This window comes from Ovis canadensis, chromosome 3 (assembly GCF_042477335.2).
Source record: "Ovis canadensis isolate MfBH-ARS-UI-01 breed Bighorn chromosome 3, ARS-UI_OviCan_v2, whole genome shotgun sequence".
NCBI lineage: Eukaryota > Metazoa > Chordata > Mammalia > Artiodactyla > Bovidae > Ovis > Ovis canadensis.
The window spans coordinates 23,976,946-23,998,591 of NC_091247.1; positions in this window are offsets into that span (position 1 = coordinate 23,976,946).

Below are 21,646 nucleotides of genomic sequence, written 5' to 3' on the forward strand. Positions count from 1 at the left end.
CCTTTAGGATGGACTGGTTAAATCTCCTTACAGTCCAAGGGACTCTCCAACACCACAGTTCAAAAGCATCAATTCTTCGGTGCTCAGCTTTGTTTATAGTCCAACTCTCACATCCATACATGACTACTGGAAAAACCATAGCCTTGACTAGACAGTGTGTCTGCCCTCTGATGCCCTCTCATGACAGTAGAAACAGGGTCAGACTTTATTTTGGGGGGCTCCAAAATCACTGCAGATGGTGACTGCAGCCATGAAATTAAAAGATGCTTACTCCTGGAAGAAAGGTTGTGACCAACCTAGATAGCATATTCAAAAGCAGAGACATTACTTTGCCAACAAAGGTCCGTCTAGTCAAGTCTATGGTTTTTCCAGTGGTCATGTATGGATGTGAGAGTTGGACTGTGAAGAAGGCTGAGCGCCGAAGAATTGATGCCTTTGAACTGTGGTGTTGGAGAAGACTCTTGAGAGTCCCTTGGACTGCAAGGAGATCCAACCAGTCCATTCTGAAGGAGATGAGCCCTGGGATTTCTTTGGAAGGAATGAAACTAAAGCTGAAACTCCAGTACTTTGGCCACCTCATGCGAAGAGTTGACTCATTGGAAAAGACTCTGATGCTGGGAGGGAGTGGGGGCAGGAGGAGAAGGTGACGACGCAGGATGAGATGGCTGGATGGCATCACTGACTCGATGGATGTGAGTCTGAGTAAACTCTGGGAATTGGTGATGGACAGGGAGGCCCGGCGTGCTGCAATTCATGAGGTCGCAAAGAGTTGGATACGACTGAGTGACTGAACTGAACTGACTAGACAGACCTTTGTTGGCAAAGTCATATCTCTGCTTTTGAATATGCTATCTAGGTTGGTCATAACTTTTCTTCCAAGGAGTAAGCGTCTTTTAATTTCATGGCTGCAGTCACCATCTGCAGTGATTTTGGAGCAAAAATAAAAACAAAGTCTGTCACTGTTTCTCCATCTATTTGCCATGAAGTGATGGGACCAGATGCCATGATCTTAGTTTTCTGAATGTTGAGTTTTAAACCAACTTTTTCACTCTCCTCTTTCACTTTCATCAAGAGGCTCTTTAGTTCTTATTCATTTTCTGCCATAAGGGTGGTGTCATCTGCATATCTGACTTTATTGGTATTTCTCCCGGCTATCTTGATTCCAGCTTGTGCTTCACCCAGCCCAGCGTTTCTCATGATGTACTCTGCATATAAGTTAAACAAGCAGAGTGACAATATACAGCCTTGACATATCCTTTCCCTATTTGGAATCAGTCTGTTGTTCCATGTCCAGTTCTAACTGTTGTTTCCTAACCTGCATACAGATTTCTCAGGAGGCAGGTCAGGTTGTCTGGTATTCCCATCTCTTGAAGAATTTTCCACAGTTTGTTGTGGTCCACACAGTCAAAGGCTTTGGCATAGTCAATAAAGCAGTAGATATTTTTTGGAACTCTTGCTTTTTCCATGAGCCAGTAGATGTTGGCGATTTGATCTCTGATTCCTCTGCCTTTTCCAAATCCAGCTTGAACATCTGGAAGTTCATGGTTCACTTACTGTTGAAGCCTGGCTTGGAGAAAATGAACAAAGAATGTCAGCTGCCATTTCAGTGTACAAAGGATGTTGTGGCCACTGAGTCATCAGCCACTGTAGGTGTCCCAGACTGTGCACCCTTAGGGGATTCAGGATGAAAAGTAACAGGATACTGGCCCTAAATAGTTAAGGTGCATATCAAAGGAGTGGTTTCAATGAGCCCAGACTCCAGGATTTTCTCATTTGTAGAAAGCTCTAACTTGACAATGTTTGCTTTTTCTTTAGTTAACCTTAATCTTTTGGTGTTTCAACCTCTAGGATTTTGTTGCAAAAACTCCTGTATATCCTGGCTTCTTTATGCTTCAGAGCAGTCCCTCAGAGCTACGTGAGAGGCCATCTCCCAGGTTTAAGTCTCCATCAAGTCTGCCAAATAAAACATAATTCTCAAATATTAGCTTGTGCATTTTTTTCAGTCAACAGAGCGCACAAGCTATGCCCAAATCACCATGCTTTTGGAGGAAACTTTCCAGCAGCACATTTATGCTGTATTTTAAAATCAGGAAACTTCAACCTTTACTGAAGATAAGAAGTTGAGTCAGCCTGGGCCAATGGCTTGTTCATCCTTGAACTCTCACCTGAGGTCGCATCTCTGTCAGTCTAGGACTGGATGTCAGAGCGTGAAATTGATAAGGGGCTACATCTGGACACCACTGTCACAGCAGACTGCCAGGTGTATGGGGAAAATCTCCATGGCAAAGAGATGAAGTTTGTCTTTCTCCTGATCAAATCCCTTTATCCTTTGTAATTCCTTCTTTGGTCTCTGAAAGTGAAAGTGAAGTCACTCAGTCCTATCTGACTCTTTGCGACCCCATGGACTGTAGCCAGCCAGGCTCTTCTGTCCATGGGATTCTCCAGGCAAGAATACTGGAGTGGGTTGCCATTTCCTTCTCCAGAGGATCTTCCTGACCCAGGGATCGAACCCAGGTCTCCTGCATTACAGGCAGAGGCCTTATCCTCAGGGAAGCCCTTGTTCTCTGAAGCTGGGCTTAATTTGAGGGTAGCCTCATCTTTCCTCGTTCCCTTTGTCAGGCGAGTGTATGCTCCTAGGTTTTGTCTCATCACAACAAAGATTTGGAGTGGCGGACATTAAAGCCCTCGGCATGTCACAGCTCTTGGGTCTTGGACAGACCGTGTTATAGCTCTCAGGTCTCGAATGGACCGTGTTATAGCTCTTAGACAAATCAGTGTTAGAGCTCCGTGTTACAGCTCTATTTTATTTAGATAATAGCAGGAAAATCCATCTTCGAGGCGGGAGGGAGGGAGAGAGAGAGAGACTGCCTGCCCTGTGTAAATTGGGCTTAGCCAGGAGCGCTGTTTGCTCTGCCTGAGGTCTTCACTCCGGTCCTCGGACCTTCCTTTGACCTTCCTTTGTTTTATTTTTGCGGGCTTTTCCCTTCCTTGTCTTCTGGCACCGCCGTTTTGGACTCCTTTTCCCTATTCTAACCACCTAACACCTTCATTAATGTTTACTTCTCTTTAGCCTATAACCACTCTTAGGTTTCTTTTATGATTAGGGTTAAAACATAAAGTCATTCTTTCAGGCCACATCCACACCTAATTTTTGCTCAACTTCGCTTCACCGCAGCCTCTCACTATGCCCACAGCAAACGCTCACTTCCCATTTAGCCCTTAACCTACTGCAAATTGGCTTCTAACTCCACCCTCTTCTAAGCTGTCCAAGCATTTACAAGAGACCAGAATATACCACCCCAAAATATGCCACTCTGTCATAAGGATTATTTTGAGCTAAAAGCAACTGAGAAGAAAGAAATATAAGAGAAGTTCCCTGCCTCCTTCTATTTGCCCAACAGCAGGACAAACATTTGCAAAAGAGGCCCCTTCTCCTCTCTATCAGGGAAAACAGAAATTAATAAAATTAAAAACACACATACACAAATTCTCTCTCTCATTTACTCCTCTTCCACTCTCCCCTCCTCCCCCACCCCAATCAAATCCAATGCCCCATCAAGCTTGGAGAGTTTAAAGACATTTCTCTTACCTGTTATTTCCAGTCAGACATACTTTCTTTGTCCTCATTCAACTTTCAGTTACATTTTATGTATATGACTGAAAGCCTGTTAATGGAGCCCACACAAACCTAGACTTCACAGAATCACTGAAAGAAATACACAAAAATCTGGCCACATCACTTTCTTGCTTAAAATCTGTTTTATCCACAACAGTGGTTCTCAGACCATAGCCCCAGTCAGCAGCAGCAGCATGTGCCTGGGAACTTGTCAGAAATGCAAGAGATAGGTTTAACCCCAGGCCTAAGCAATCAGAAACTTTGGGGAGGATTGCCCCATGTCTGCATTTTAACAAGCCCTCCAGGTGAGGGCAGGCTTCCCAGCTGGCCCAGTGGTAAAGAATCCCCCTCCCAGTGCAGGAAAAACAGGTTTGATCCTTCTGTTGAGAAGATCCCCTGAAGGAGGAAATGGCAACCCACTCCAGTATGCTTGCCTGGAGAATCCCATAGAGAGAGGAGCCTCGTGGGCTACGGTTCATGGGGTCTCAAAGAATTGAACAGAACTGAGTGACTAACACTTTCACTTTCTTGAGTTTTTCAGCTGCTAAAATAAAGCTCAACATTCAGAAAACGAAGATCACGGCATCCGGTCCCATTACTTCATGGGAAATAGACAGAGAAACAGTGGAAACAGTGTCAGACTTTATTTTTTTGGGCTCCAAAATCACTGCAGATGGTGACTGCAGCCATGAAATTAAAAGACGCTTACTCCTTGGAAGAAAAGTTATGACCAACCTAGATAGTATGTTCAAAAACAGAGACATTACTTTGCCGACTAAGGTCCATCTAGTCAAGGCTATGGTTTTTCCTGTGGTCATGTATGGATGTGAGAGTTGGACTGTGAAGAAGGCTGAGCGCCGAAGAATTGATGCTTTTGAACTGTGGTGTTGGAGAAGACTCTTGAGAGTCCCTTGGACTGCAAGGAGATCCAACCAGTCCATTCTGAAGGAGATCAACCCTGGGATTTCTTTGGAAGGAATGAAACTAAAGCTGAAACTCCAGTACTTTGGCCTCCTCATGCGAAGAGTTGACTCATTGGAGAAGACTCTGATGCTAGGAGGGATTGGGGGCGGGAGGAGAAGGGGATGACAGAGGATGAGATGGCTGGATGGCATCATGGACTTGATGGACATGAGTCTAAGTGAAGATGGTGATGGACAGGGAGGCCTGGCGTGCTGCGATTCATGGGGTCGCAAAGAGTCAGACACGACTGAGTGACTGAACTGAACTGAAATGGAAGAAAGTGATAAGTTGACGGCCATGAGCATGCTGCCCTCAGACCTACTGGCACCTAAGGATTGATGATGTCAAAGATGATGCAAGGCAGGCAGATTCTTTACCAGCTGAGCCACCAGGGAAACCCCAGGAAACATGCATGAGATGCTATTATCTGGCTGTTTCAGAGAGGAGCTACCAGATAGAATCTGGGGAAAGAGCTTGCTCTGGGGAAGGTCTCACAGGTCCTGCTTGGTTACGTGTCTACTTTCAGAAATGTGGACTAAAATTGTCATGAGTATTCCTTTCCTATTCTGTTATGAAAATGTGGTTCATAAACATACATATACATGTATAGATTTACATACACACACACACACACACCAAATAGCTTTATTTCATCCCCTTTCTTATCCTTTTATCATGGAAGATGTTTTTATTTTATGTCATATTTAAGTATTGATAACTTTACATCATGGTATTCAAGTAACAAGATATCAGGAAGAGTAAACTTCATGCAGGGACCTTGCACCGTCCCCTGAGGAAAGTATTTCAGTTGTACACAGGACAGTTGTATCATGTTACATAGATGTATGACCTTGTTGTCGTCTTTGTTTTGCGATTAAGTGTGATTTAGGGAGATGCCTGTGGGTGAGTTGGACACAACTGAAGATACTTAGCACACACATGGGTGGGTGCCAAATTGACAAAGGATGGAACTGTGATGGTTAATTCTATGTGTCAACACGCCTGGATAAAGCTGAGACTCAGCAAAGCAGTTGAAGTCCTCGATAGAACCAAAGGCAGACCTCCCTCAAACAAGAGGAAATTCTGCTGGCAGACAGCCTTTGGACTTGAACTGTGTTACTGGCAACTCCTGATTCTCCTGTCTGAAAGCCCACCCTGTAGATTCTGACCTTGCCAACCCACATAATGGCGTGAGGGGTGTCTTAAAATAAATCTCTTTCTGCACATGCACACCACCTATTGGTTCTGTTTCTCTGAAGAACTCTGATACATGGCCGCGCAAATGTGTGGCCTGTCCACGTGCTGAGCTTACAAGGAGATGCTGACCCCTTTAAGGGGTGGGGTCTATGATCTCCTTGAACCTGACAAGCCTTTGTAACTGACTCAGTTAGTACAATGAGGAGGAAGTGATGCTGCTTAGCCTCTGAAGGTTGGTCAATAAAGACCACATGGTCCATGGAATGCTGCCTTTGGAATACAACCAACATGTTGTGAGAAAGCCCAGGCCACGTGGAGGGGCCACCACTGGCCAACGGCCCCAGCTGGGGCTGTTGTGACATATGCTTTGAGAGAGTTGCATCGTAGGCAGGTTGATAAGAAGCCCGGGAGTCCCTAAGGAGAGAGGGGTTGGGATTCTTGAGGAGGAGACAAGAGTGTGAATTCTCAAGGAGGAGGAAAGGACAAACTTTTTTTTTTTCCTCTACTTTTCTTGGTCTTAGTCACAGAAAATGTTTTTTTTTTTTTTCTTTAAGCCTGCAACTGATGATTACACAACTCACTTTAAACTGTGGGAAAGAAAGAAAGTGAAAGCAAATCGTTCAGTCATGTCTGACTCTTTGCGATCCCATGGACTGTAGCCTACCAGGCTCTTCCATCCAAGGGATTTTCCCAGGCAAGAATATTGGAGTGGGTTGCCACTGTCTTCTCCTCAGGAAAGGCCTAACTCAGTTTAAACTCTCTACTAGGGATTAAACAAAAACAATGTATGCTGCTTGAGGATAGTTTCTCCTTCCTGAACAGCCTTCTGGCTAATCCTGTTATCTTAAAATGTAAATTATAGGAGTGGGTCTAGTCAGATCTTTACAACCTTGAGACATCCTTTTGACTTATTGTAATAACTAATTAATGTATATAACTCCCTTGCTAACACGAGCGAGGGGGGCACTCGCCGACCCCCTGCTGATGTCTATGTCAGGAGCTTTCTCTGTCCTTTCTCTTACTTTAATATAACTCTGCTACATAAAAGCTCTCGAGTGATCAAGACTGGTCCCTGGTCCTGAAGCTAAATCTTCTTCGGAGATCACGAATCCAACATTGTAAGCTATCAGGATCAGGTATGTCATGTGAGTGAAGGAACCTTCAAATGATTCTAACCTCCACCCTTGGAGTCATTCACCTGAGGTGCTAGTTACTGAGGAACAGAGAAAAGCAATCCCTTCTGTGCCCATGCAAGCTCCTCACTCACAAAATCTATAAGCATAATAAATGGAGCTCTTACACCACCACATTTGGGGATAATTTGTTATGCAGTCACAGTAACTGGAACATCACTACTCAGAGCGACACCTGAAGCAGCCCTCACGAATTCCCAGTCTTACTATTGTAGCATCATGGGAACTTTTGACCAGGCAGGATACATTCCCATATTCAGAATTATTTTCTCCAGGTGTTTTGAAGAATTCTTGACCATCCATGATATCAACTCCCCTCTCTTTAAAAATAGCAAGTGGTCTCAATTCAGTCCACTTCAAATAAAAATCACAGACCTTGTTAACAAGTGATCAGTTTCACAGATGGGAAGAAAGTGAAGTGAAGCGAGGACTCTGGGAGCAGGGCTGAGAAGGCAAGCCTGCCCCCTGGCTGCAGATGCAACATGGGCGTCTTTTGCACGGAATGAATCTCCGGTCCTGGCAGATCCTGGGCAGCTGGATTCAGGACATTAGTCTGCTGCACAGTCTGTTCTTAAACACCCACAACCTTCCAGGCTGTGTTCTCTTGCTCAGACTCTAAGTGGGGCATCGTTTCCCCAAGAGCCATCAGCATTCCCAACAGGAGATGATGAGCAAGCACAGGTGATGGTTCTGGGGGCAGAGGTGTGCAGGAGGGGGTTGGGGTAGAGTGGGAGGGAGGCAGACGCTCATGCCTGCTGGCCAGTCAGCACCCAGGCATAAATCGTGTCCCTGCCTGCCTTGCTTATAATGAGACAGACCCAGTTAGTGTGATCTCTTTTTCTATTTTACAGTCCCTCTGAAATTCATCCGAGTTGCCCTTTGTCTTCTCCTTTCCATATATCTGGAGTGATGGACTTTATGGCCACTTCTTCGGGGGATACAGAATTATAGATCTCTGGATTTATGTCTGTTTGCTGGGCCCCCTCTGGTCCTGGCATCATAAGGTGAATGCTGGGGCAGCAAGAATGATGTTGCCTTCTAATAGATCTGGACCCATTTCTGACAGCTTATTTTGACAAAAGCATAAAATTCAATGATTGTTGCTTAGCTCAGAAGCTGTAGGAAATTCAAAGGGAGAAAAAGAGAATGTTTAAACATGAGCCTTCCCTGTCTCCAAACTGCTTTCTGAGTCAGGTAAACTGTGAATAACAGGGTAAGCTAAGCCAACAAATGACAACAAAGGCTGGTCTAGAAGTAATATGATTTTTCCCACAGGATGCTGTACAAACAGGATTTTTCCTGATGTTAAGGGATGGCCACCTGCTACTTGAACAGACAAGGGGTCTGTTAGGGAAGCAGGGGGATGTGGAAGGCAGCCTCTGAACTGGGTCCCCAAATGATCCTTGTCCACTTGTCCCCATGTTTCCAACTGACTAGGCCTCTGTGGCCATGAGATATGGCAGCAGTGATAGTGTGACTTTGATGGCTAGGCTATACAAGCTATCACTCCCTCTGCTTTGCTTTCTAGGATCCCTGGTTTCAGTGGTAAGCGGGGAGGAGTTTAGGGGACACCAGCAGCCATCTCATGAGAGCCTTCAAGCTCCTCCTGGAAGAGGTCCAAGTGGAAAACAGAGGCCTCCTGCCAATTGCTCCAATCACAAGAGCTGGCAACCTCTACAAGCCGATCCCTGCCTGCCCTCCCCAACCCCCATCCAGACTTCAGATGCCTGCAAACCAGGCCCGCAGCTTTACTACAACAGCAAGAACGGCTTTGTGTGGATGTCCCCAGCCTAGCTGCTCCTGAATTCCTACTCCCCAGAAGCTGCGAGCAATAATAAATGTTCTTGTTCTAAGTCACTAGATTTTGGGGTCACTTGTTTTGTAGCAATAGATAACCAGTAAGGCTGTATATTGTCACCCTGCTTATTTAACTTATATGCAGAGTACATCATGAGAAATGCTGGGCTGGAAGAAGCACAAGCTGGAATCAAGATTGCCGAGAGAAATATCAATAACCTCAGATATGCAGATGACACCACCCTTATGGCAGAAACTGAAGAGGAACTAAAAAGCCTCTTGATGAAAATGAAAGAGGAGAGTCAAAAAGTTGGCTTAAAGCTCAACATTCAGAAAACAAAGATCATGGCATCTGGTCCCATCACTTCATGGGAAATAGATGCGGAAACAGTGGAAACAGTGTCAGACTTTATTTGGGGGGGGGGCTCCAAAATCACTGCAGATGGTGATTGCAGCCATGAAATTAAAAGACGCTTACTCCTTGGAAGGAAAGTTATGACCAACCTAGGTAGCATATTCAAAAGCAGAGACATTACTTTGCCAACAAAGGCTATGGCTTTTCCAGTAGTCATGTATGGATGTGAGAGTTGGACTGTGAAGAAAGCTGAGCCCCAAAGAATTGATGCTTTTGAACTGTGGTGTTGGAGAAGACTCTTGAGAGTTCCTTGGACTGCAAGGAGATCCACCCAGTCCATTCTAAAGGAGATCAGTCTTGAGTGTTCTTTGGAAGGAATGATGCTAAAGCTGAAACTCCAGTACTTTGGCCACCTCATGCGAAGAGTTGGCTCATTGGAAAAGACTCTGATGCTGGGAGAGATTGGGGGAGGAGGAGAAGGGGACGACAGAGGATGAGATGGCTGGATGGCATCACCGACTCAATGTACGTGAGTTTGAGTGAACTTTGGGAGTTGGTGATGGACAGGGAGGCCTGGAGTGCTACAATTCATGGTGTCACAAAGAGTCGGACACAACTGAGCAACTGAACTGAAGAAAGAAAGAAAAGAAAGTGAAGATGTTTAGTCGTGTCCAACTCTTTGCAACCCCATGGACTGTAGCCCACCAGGCTCCTCCATCCATGGGATTCTCCAGGCAAGAATACTGGAGTGGGTTGCCATTTCCTTCTCCAGGGGATCGTCCTGACCTAGGGATCAAACCCAGGTCTCCTGCACTGCAGGCAGACGCTTTACCCTCTGGGTCACCAGGGAAGCCCATTAGATAAGAAATGGGGGTATATAAATTAGGATTAGGTTTGGTCATTTGGAAAAAAAAATCCAAAACAAAGAAGATAAGTGTTTATTTCTCTCTTGTAAGAAATCTAGAGTCAGTTCTGGCTGGTATGGTGCTCCTTGGAGCCAGGAACTCAAGCTAGTTCTCTCTTGTTCTGCCATCCTCAGTATAAGGCTCTATTTCCAAGGCCCAAAATAGCTGCTCAAGCCCTAGCCATTGCATCCCCATTCCAGCAAGAGAAGGAACAAGAGTAAGAAGGATGCACCAACTCCATTAATGGCACTTCTGTTTATATGCCAATGGCCAGAACACAAGAATACGACCCTGCTACCATGGAGGGTTAGGAAGAGACTCTTTATTCTGGGATGCCATATATCTGTCTTACTGTCAGAAATTTAAGGAAAAACAAATAAATGCTGGGGTAAACTAGCGATATCTGTGAGCTGGGGATTGGCATTAAGCAGGATTTGCTGCAAGTTGCTAGCTTCGCTAAATCTGAATAATAATTGGGAGTTTGTCAAGGAGAGAGGCATGGTGTCCTACAGATGACTGCAGGCTATCTACCATTCTTTGCATTAAGTTGTTGCTGTTGTTAAGTGGATAAGTCGTGTCCGACTCTTTGCGACCCCATGGACTGTAGCCCACTGGGCTCCTCTGTCCATAGGATTTCCCAGGCCACAGTACTGGAGTGGGTTGCTATTTCCTTCTCTAAGGGATCTTCCCGACCCGGGGATGGAACCTGTGTCTCCTGCATTGGCAGGCAGATTCTTTACCACTGAGCCACCTGGGAAGCCTTCTTGCATCTAGAGGTGGAGCCTATTTCTCTTCCTTATGAATCTGGGCTGTGCTGGTCATGTAATGACAAATGGAACTTGGCAGAAGTGACACTGAGCTACTTCCGCAGCTGACTTAAAAGATACGCAGCCTTGGCTTTCTGTTTTGGGGCCCTCTCCCCTTGAAACCCAGCTACCATGTAAGAAGTCTGTCTTCCCTGGATTAATCCTGCTGTGGGAAAGCCCAAGATGGCCATCTAGAGAGAGAAAGCCCATGGGTGGGGGCCCTGCAGTACCAAGCATGAGAGTGAAGCCTTCTCAGACTGTCCAGTCCAGCCCACCAGCTGAATGCACCCAAGGGAATGACCCCAGCTCATATTGCGTGGAACAGAAGTACCAGTCAGGTAAGCCCTGCCTAATTCCAGGCTCACAGAATCATGACCAATAAGTCAGCTATTGTACTTGTTTGGAGGTATTGCTTAGCAATAGATAACTGAAACTAAAAGAGGACGGCTATTCTAGGGAGAGGAAACAGCATAAGCAAACATTTAGTGGTAAGAAGCAATCTGCTCTATGCAAGGAATTCTACACGGTCTGATGTGTTGAAGGGTACAGTGGCCTTAGGGTACCTGCTGATAGGAAGGTCTGATGTGTGCCATCCTCCGGAGAGTGGAATCAGGAGTCTTCTACCAAGAGCTTTCAAATTGGAGAGGGTGTCCTCATGGAAGGTTGGCCACATCCACTCACAGCATACGGATGTGAGAGTGGGACCATAAAGAAGGCTGAGCACCGAAGAATTAATGCTTTTCAACTGTGGTGCTGGAGAAGCCTCCTGAGAGTCCCTTGGACTGCAACAAGATCAAACTAGTCAATCCTAAAGGAAATAATCTTGAATATTCACTGGAAAGAATGATGCTGACGATCCAATACTTTGACCTGATGTGAAGACCTGACTCATCGGAAAAGATCCAGGTGCTGGGAAAGATTGAAGGCAGGAGAAGTGGGCAACAGAGAATGAGATAGTTGAATAGCATCACCGACTTAATGGACAGGAGTTTGACCAAACTCCGGGAGATAGTGAAGGACAGGGAAGCCTGGCCTGCTGTAGTCCATGAGGTTGCAGAGTCGGACATGACTTCACAACTGAAAAACAACAGCAGCAACAACTCACAGCAGGATTCAGGATCCAGAGCATTGCTGCTAAGTTCTCTCTTCTCCTAAGATGTAGATCAGTGGGCAAACTTCCTGGGGAAGCTTTGAGGAGTGAGACATTACCCCAGGTGGAATGATGAATGGGTTTGTATTATGTATTGGGAGGAAGGACTTGGGGGATGGGTTATATAATGAAAGTATTGCATTTTCTAATTGACTTCCTCCACATCGAAACAACTCTTTCCTGCTGTTTCCTTCCTGGTGATGGCTAGATCCTTAAAACCTAGGAAGGAGGGCTCAGGAAATTTAGGGTCATTTCCTCCATTGCATATGGCACATTCATTTCATCTTCATTTCCGGTTGTGAGGAAATGAACATATATTCAAGGGTAGTTTTTGATAGTGCCTTCATGACTGGGGCCATGACTTTAGAGCCACAGTAAGTTTCCTACTGTTCCATTCTAGAACATTTGAAGAAATGATCTGAGTGATCATTATGCAATATTTACATGGATGAATGTTTCATCTTCTTCCTTCATATCTGTTAGGAATGTGTTGGGTGGCAAGCCAGAGGGTATTAACAGTAGCTCAAATATATAAGACATTTTCCAGCTACAAGACATCTAGCGGCAGACAGACCTGGGCTGATAACATAGCTCACCACCATTCATCAAGGATCCAGTCTCCTGATTTCTGCTTCAAAAGCCTTAGCACGAAGCCATCTTCATGGCTCATCTCTGCCTTTCCAGGGACCATGTCCAGAAGACAAAGAGTATCTGCCAGTCAGATCTTTCCTTTTTGAAAAGGAACTTTCATTTTCATCTAGGCAGAAGTGGATCTCATGCTGTCTCTCTACAAGGGAGTCTGGAAAGGCAACTTTTTCTTTTTTTCTTTTCCCAGGCTGTATAACAGTGCTTCCCTGGTGGCTCAGAGGTTAAAGTGTCTGCCTGCAATGTGGGAGACCTGGGTTGGATCCCTGGGTTGGGAAGATCCCCTGGAGAAGGAAATGGCAACCCACTCCAGTATTCTTGCCTGGAGAATCCTATGGACAGAGGAGCCTGGCGGGCTACAGTCCACGGGGTCGCAAAAAGTCAGACTTGACTGAGTGACTTCACTTTCATTTTCACTACAGAGAAGGGCAAGGGGAAAGGGTGATGGCTTCTCTGTTGGCTCAGACAGTAAAGAATACGCCTGCAATACAGGAGACCCTGGTTCAATTCCTGGGTCAGGAAGATCTCCTGGAGAAGAAAATGGTTATCCACTGCAGTATTCTTGCCTGGAGAATTCCATGGACAGAGGAGCCTCTAGGGCTCCTGTTCACGGGGTCACAAAGAAATGACTCAGCATCTCACACTTTTACTTCACTTTCAAGGGGAATGCATGTGGCCAGTCCATGGACTCCTTCATGGGGCCCATCCTCTCTACACTCTCAAGGGCCTGGGTAACCCAAGGATGTATTTCTTGGGGCTGCCTTTGCAGTTAAAATCCATCTGGTCTGCAGTGACCTATAGTACACCTTACCTGAAAATACATATCACAGTCTCTCTTGGGTGCACGGATATTACAGGAAAATTCCACCAAACACGATTGGCTATGGGTCCAAAATGTTCAATTACATAAAATTCTGGGTTATTGTGAAGTTATGGAAATAAATGTTGGTGGAAAAGTCCCAGCCGGGAGTTTTAATTACCTTTGCAGCTTTACCCAGCATGGCTGCAGTTAGTAGATTGGTGCCATCAGCTCAGCTACAATTTGGCGCCACCTAGTGGTGGCTGTCTTCCCACCTAATGATTTATGCAGAGTTTCCGGGATCAGGTGGAGAAGGGAATGGCAATCCAATCCAGTATTCTTGTCTGTAAAATCGCAGGGAGAGAGGCTCCTGGTGGGCTGCAGTGCATCGGGTTGCAAAGAGTTGGACACGACTGAGCGACTAAGCATGCACAGATAAAGAAAAGCTGCCTGGTTATTTTCATCACAACTATAGTCTCATTTCTGTAATTAAATTACTGGGTCAAGTATTATGATCAAAATTCACAGCTTGAAAGGACAGCTTCCTTCTCCCCAGCTTAGAAATGCTGTGAAGGGTGCAGTCACGCTCATTTCTGTTCTCCTGTCTCCCATTAGCTATTGTTTCTGACCCTTGGGGAGGGATAACATCTGGGAGAAAGGAGACTCACCTTTGGTTAGCGGGTCCCTTTGAGATCTGAATCTGGTGCTCTTGGGCTCAATCATGCCCAAGGTTGATTTTTTTTTTTTTAAGCTCCTAGGTGCTTTTGGTTGGTTCCTTGGGAGATTCTTGTGCTGGTATTCTCCAAACGCAACTCACATGATGCAGGTGACGTCTATCCTCGGGTTAAAGTGTTAGTCCCTCAGCCGGGTCCGGCTCTTTGTGACCCTGTGGACTGTAGCCTGCCAGGCTCTTCTGTCCACGGAATTTTCCAGGCAAGAACACCGGAGTGGGTAGTCATTGCTTCCTCTATGGGGCCTTCCTGACCCAAGGATCGAACCTGCGTCTCCTGCATTGCAGGCAGATTCTTTACCGTCAGAGCCACCAGGGAGGCGCCCATCTGTTTAAAGCATGAATAAAATGGGGTCCTTTGGGGGTCTGTCTCTGCATCCTTTAGCTTCTCCAGGCAGCTCTCTTGGGCACATTCCCTTAGAAGAGAGCTTCAGGTCCACTCTCCACAGGTGCAGTTAGCCCTGAGGGCGAAGGTCACACATATTCCCCCGCAGTTGCTGGAACTGTCCTCTGCTTACACAGCTGCCTTCTCTTCCCTCTGGCTCTTTTTCTGCCCTGCTGCCTTGGTGCCCTCTAGTCACAGCTTCTCAGAGTATGCCTTCTGCTTCCCAAACTCCTGAGATCAAAAGTTCTGAGTAGTCCCCCAGAAAATGCTTCATCCCTTGAGAGAGGAAAAATATGGGGTATATAGTATCTATTCAGAACTGCTACACTGCATAACTCTCAGGTGTACCACTTATATAAACTGATACAAAATAGAATGAGAATATAGAATATAGTGTGAATGGTGCCCCCTGGAGGAGGGAGGCTGCAGCTCGGCCTGATTGTATTACCTTTGGAACTTCAGATGGTGGATCCTGTTATACGTCCTGGTATAAGGGAGCTAACACACATAGGGAGAAGGCAATGGCACCCCACTCCAGCACTCTTGCCTGGAAAATCCCATGGACAGAGGAGCCTGGTAGGCTGCAGTCCATGGGGTCGCTAAGACACTACTGAGCAACTTCACTTTCACTTTTCACTTTCATGCATTGGAGAAGGAAATGGCAACCCACTCCAGGGTTATTGCCTGGAGAATCGCAGGGACGGGGGAGCCTGATGGGCTGCCGTCTATGGGGTCGCACAGAGTCGGACACGACTGAAGCGACTTAGCAGCAGCAGCAGCAGCAACACACATAGAGTTATGACGGTGCTGTGCACTGTTGCAGATGCTTTACCTATTTTATTCAATCCTCGTATCAGCCCTTCAAGATCAACATTATTCACGGTTATTTCACAAAAGAGTGAACTGAAGCCCAGATTTGTTCAAGGTTACACAGCTGAGTGCTGTCATTGTAAACAGCTGTTTTATTGACTGTAAAACAAAAGTCAAATTAACTTAAAAACTTTTTTAAACAAGAAAAACCAGTTTAGAAAGCTTCCTTGAGGTCTTCTCAATGGCTTCACAGAGGCTGCTGCTGCTGCTGCTAAGTCGCTTCAGTTGTGTCCGACTCTGTGTGATCCCATAGACGGCAGCCCACCAGGCTCCCCCGTCCCTGGGATTCTCCAGGCAAGAACACTGGAGTGGGTTGCCATTTCCTTCTCCAATGCACAAAAGTGAAAAGTGAAAGTGAAGTTGCTCAGTCGTGTCTGACTCTTTGAGACCCCATGGACTGCAACCCACTAGGTTCCTCCATCCATGAGATTTTCCAGGCAAGAGTACTGGAGTGAGGTGCCATCACCTTCTCCATCACAGATGCTAAGAAGAGCAATTAAGAATATCAGCAAAAACTTGAAAAAACACAAAAAATATCTAGCTACTGTTTCAGTGAGGTAAAAATCTTTTTCTTTTAAAAAAAGGAATTACTGCAAATGAATTTTTAAAAAGCCCTTTGGATGGTTATTTAAAATGCGATAAGTAAAATAGACATTTATGTTGATTAAAACAAGATTTGATATTACCACCCTACGTAAAGTTGGCTTCCCTGGTGGCTGAGACTGTAAAAATTTGCCTGTCAATGTGGTAGACCCAGGTTCTACGCTTGGGTCAGAAAGATCCCCTGGAAAAGGGCATGGCAACCCACTCCAGTATTCTTGCCTGGATAATTCCATGGACAGAGGAGCCTGGAAGGCTATGGTCCATGGGGTCAAAAAGAGTCGGACATGACTAAGTGACTAACACTGACACATACCTAGCAAGAGGCAGGGCTAGAATTCAAACCCAGAGAGTACAGCTCCCAAAGCTGTTGTTCTAAGTCCATCTGAAACATTTTGCCTGAGGTTTCACTTTTCTCCTGTCCTTCTGTGGCCAGCTACTCATGGTACAGCAAGCACCCTGAGGTTACGCAGATGTGGGTCAGCTACCACTGCTGTTCACTAGCTATCTGGCTTTCGGTTCAGTTCAGTCCCTCAGTTGTGTCCAACTCGTTGCGACCCCATTGACTGCAGCACACCAGGCCTCCCTGTCCAACACCAACTCCGGGAGCTTGCTCAAACTCATGTCCATCGAATTGGTGATGCCATCCAACCATCTCATCCTCTGTTGTCCCCTTCTCCTCTTGCCTTCAATCTTTTCCAGCATCAGGGTCTTTTCCAATGAGTCAGTTCTTTGCATCAGGTGGACAAAATATTGGAGTTTCAGCTTTAGCATCAGTTCTTCCAATGAATATTCAGGACTGATTTCCTTTAAGATTGACTGGTTGGATCTCCTTGCAGTCCAAGTGACTCTCAAGAGTCTTCTCCAACACCACAGTTTAAAAGCATCAATTCTTTGGTGCTCAGCTTTGTTTATAGTCCCACTCTCACATCCATACATAACTACTGGAAAAAGCATAGCCTTGACTAGACAGACATTTGTTGGCAAAGAATGTCTCTGCTTTTTAATATGCTATCTAGGTTGATCATAATTTTTCTTCCAAGGAGTAAGTGTCTTTTAATTTCATGGCTGCACTAACCATCTGCAGTGATTTTGGAGCCCCCGAAAGTAAAGTATGTCACTGTTTCTCCATCTATTTTTCATGAAGTGATGGGACCAGATGCCATGATCTCAGTTTTCTGAATATTGTGTTTTAAGCCAATTTTTTCACTCTCCTCTTTCACTTTCATCAAGAGGCTCTTTAGTTCTTCTTCACTTTCTGCCATATGGGTGGTGTCATCTGCATATCTGAGGTTATTGATATTTCTCCCAGCAATCTTGATTCCAGCTTGTGCCTTCATCTATCCCAGCATTTCTCATTATGTACTCTGCATATGAGTAAAATAAGCAGGGTGACAATTACAGCCTTGACGTACTCCTTTTCCTATTTGGAACCAGTCTATTGTTCCACGTCCAGTTCTAACTGTTGCTTCCTGACCTGCATACAGATTTCTCAGGAGGCAGGTCAGGTGGTCTGGTATTCCCATATCTTTCAGAATTTTCCACAGTTTATTGTGATCCACACAGTCAAAGGCTTTGGCATAGTCAAGAAAGCAGAAATAGATGTTTTTCTGGAACTCTCTTGCTTTTTCAATGATCCAACAGATGTTGGCAATTTGATCTCTGGTTCCTCTGCCTAAAACCAGCTTGACATCTGTAAGTTCACGGTTCACGTATTGCTGAAGCGTGGCTTGGAGAATTTTGAGCATTACTTTGCTAGCATGTGAGATGAGTGCTAGTGTGCAGTAGTTTGAGCATTCTTTGGCATTGCCTTTCTTTGGGATTGGAATGAAAACTGCCCTTTTCCAGTCCTGTGACCACTGCTGAGTTTTCCAGATTTGATGGCATATTAAGTGCAGCACTTTCACAGCATTATCTTTTAGGATTTAAAATAGTTCAGGTGGAATTCCATCACTTCCACTAGCTTTGTTTGTAGTGATGCTTCATATGGCCCACTTGACTTCACATTCAGGATGTCTGGCTTTAGGTGAGTGATCACACCACCGTGGTTCTCTGGGTCACGAAGATCTTTTTTGAATAGTTCTTCTACGTGGCTTTAGATGAGTTAATTTCTTGACACTTAGTGTCTTCATCTAAGTGCGGCTGAGAGGAGCTACCCCACGTTCGAGGTCAGGGGCAGTGGCCTAGAGTGCCAGGCTGCAACGGCGCAGGAACGGCCGAGAGGAGCTACCCTGAGTCCGAGGTCAGTGGTGGCCGAGAGGAGCTACCCCACGTCCGAGGTCAGTGGCGGCCGGGAGGAGACACCCCGTGTCCGAGGTCAGGGGTGGCCGAGAGAAGCCACCTCACGCCCGAGGCCAGGGCCGGCGGCCAGGAGGAGCAACAGGAGGAGCGGTGGCTGTGCAGGCACAGGAGGGCCTAGAGGAGCTATCCCACGTTGAAGGTCAGGAACGGCGTTGGTAAGGAGATACCCCTCATCCAAGGTAAGGAGCAGCGGCTATGCTTTGCTGGAGCAGGCGTGAAGAGATACCCCACGCCCAAGGTAAGAGAAACCCAAGTAAGATGGTAGGTGTTACAAGAGGGCATCAGAGGGCAGACACACTAAAACCATACTCACAGAAAACTAGTCAATCTAATCACACTAGGACCACAGCTTTGTCTAACTCAATGAAATCAAGCCATGCCTACGGGGCAACCCAAGACGGGTGGGTCACGATGGAGAGGTCTGACAGAATGTGGTCCACTGGAGGAGGGAATGGCAAGCCACTCCAGTATTCTTGCCTTGAGAACCCCATGAACAGTATGAAAAGGCAAAATGATAGTATACCAAAAGAGGAACTCCCCAGGTCATTAGGTGCCCAATATGCTACTGGAGATCAGTGGAGAAATAAGTCCAGAAACAATGAAGTGATGGAGCCAAAGCAAAAATAATGCCCAGCTGTGGGTGTGACTGGTGATAGAAGCAAGATCCAATGCTGTAAAGAGCAATATTGCATAGGAACCTGGAATGTCAGGTCCATGAATCAAGGCAAATTGGAAGTGATCAAACAAGAGATGGCAAGGGTGAATGTCGACATTCTAGGAATCAGCGAACTAAAATGGACTGGAATGGGTGAACTTAACTCAGATGACCATTATATCTACTACTGAAGGCAGGAATCCCTCAGAAGAAATGGAGTCACCATCATGGTCAACAAAAGAGTCCAAAATGCAGTACTTGGATGCAATCTCAAAAACGACAGAATGATCTCTGTTCGTTTCCAAGGCAAACCATTCAATATCACAGTAATCCAAGTCTATGCCCCAACAAGTAATGCTGAAGAAAGTGAAGTTGAACGGTTTTATGAAGACCTACAAGACCTTTTAGAACTAACACCCAAAAAAGATGTCCTTTTCATTATAGGGGACTGGAATGCAAAAGTAGGAAGTCAAGAAACACCTGGAGTAACAGGCAAATTTGGCCTTGGAATGCGGAATGAAGCAGGGCAAAGACTAATAGAGTTTTGCCAAGAAAATGCACTGGTCATAGCAAACACCCTCTTCCAACAACACAAGAGATGACTCTACCCATGGACATCACCAGATGGTCAACACTGAAATCAGACTGATTATATTCTTTGCAGCCAAAGATGGAGAAGCTCTATATAGTCAACAAAAACAAGACTAGGAGCTGACTGTGGCTCAGATCATGAACCCCTTATTAACAAATTCAGACTCAAATTGAAGAAAGTAGGGAAAACCGCTAGACCATTCAGGTATGACCTAAATCAAATCCCTTATGATTATAGAGTGGAAGTGAGAAATAGATTTAAGGGCCTAGATCTGATAGATAGAGTGCCTGATGAACTATGGAATGAGGTTCATGACATTGTACAGGAGACAGGGATCAAGACCATCCCCATGGAAAAGAAATGCAAAAAAGCAAAATGGCTGTCTGGGGAGGCCTTACAAATAGCTGTGAAAAGAAGAGAAGCAAAAAGCAAAGGAGAAAAGGAAAGACATAAGCATCTGAATGCAGAGTTCCAAAGAATAGCAAGAAGAGATAAGAAAGCCTTCCTCAGCGATCAATGCAAAGAAATAGAGGAAAGGAACAGAATGGGAAAGACTAGAGATCTCTTCAAGAAAATTAGAGATCCCAAGGGAACATTTCATGCAAAGATGGGCTCGATAGAGGACAGAAATGGTATGGACCTAACAGAAGCAGAAGATATAAAGAAGAGGTGGCAAGAATACACAGAAGAACTGTACAAAAAAGATCTTCACGACCCAGATAATCATGATGATGTGATCACTAATCTCAAGCCAGACATCTTGGAATGTGAAGTCAAGTGGGCCTCAGAAAGCATCACTACAAACAAAGCTAGTGGAGGTGATGGAATTCCAATTGAGCTGTTTCAAATCCTGAAAGATGATGCTGTGAAAGTGCTGCACTCAATATGCCAGCAAATTTGGAAAACTCAGCAGTGGCCACAGGACTGGAAAAGGGCAGTTTTCATTCCAATTCCAAGGAAAGGCAAAGCCAAAGAATGCTCAAACTACTGCACACTAGCACTCATCTCACATGCCAGTAAAGTAATGCTCAAAATTCTCCAAGCCAGGCTTCAGCAATACATGAACTGTGAACTCCCTGATATTCTAGCTGGTTTTAGAAAAGGCAGAGGAACCAGAGATCAAATTGCCAACATCCGCTGGATCATGGAAAAAGCAAGAGAGTTCCAGAAAAACATCTATTTCTGCTTTCTTGACTATGCCAATGCCTTTGACTGTGTGGATCACAAGAAACTGTGGAAAATTCTGAAAGAGATGGGAATACCAGACCACCTAACCTGCCTCTTGAGAAATCGGTGTGCAGGTCAGGAAGCAACAGTTAGAACTGGACATGGAACAACAGACTGGTTCCAAATAGGAAAAGGAGTACGTCAAGGCTGTAATTGTCACCCTGCTTATTTAACTTCTATGCAGAGTACATCATGAGAAACGCACTGGAAGAAACACAAGCTGGAATCAAGATTGCTGGGAGAAATCTCAATAACCTCAGATATGCAGATGACACCACCCTTATGGCAGAAAGTGAAGAGGAGCTAAAAAGCCTCTTGATGAAAGTGAAAGAGGAGAGTGAAAAAGTTAAAGATCAACATTCAGAAAACGAAGAGCATGGCATCCGGTCCCGTCACTTCATGGGAAATAGATGGGGAAACAGTAGAAACAGTGTCAGACTTTATTTTTTTAGGCTCCAAAATCACTGCAAATGGTGACTGCAGCCATGAAATTAAAAGACGCTTATTCCTTGGAAGAAAAGTTATGACCAAGCTAGAAAGCTTATGACTCAAAAGCAGAGACATTACTTTGCCGACTAAGGTCCGTCCAGTCAAGGCTATGGTTTTTCCTGTGGTCATGTGTGGATGTGAGAGTTGGACTGTGAAGAAGGCAGAGCGTCAAAGAATTGATGCTTTTGAACTGTGGTGTTAGAGAAGACTCTTGAGAGTCCCTTGGACTGCAAGGAGATCCAACCAGTCCATTCTGAAGGAGATCAACCCTGGGATTTATTTGGAATGAATGATGCTTAAGCTGAAGTTCCAGTACTTTGGCCACCTCATGCGAAGAGTTGACTCATTGGAAAAGACTGTGATGCCGGGAG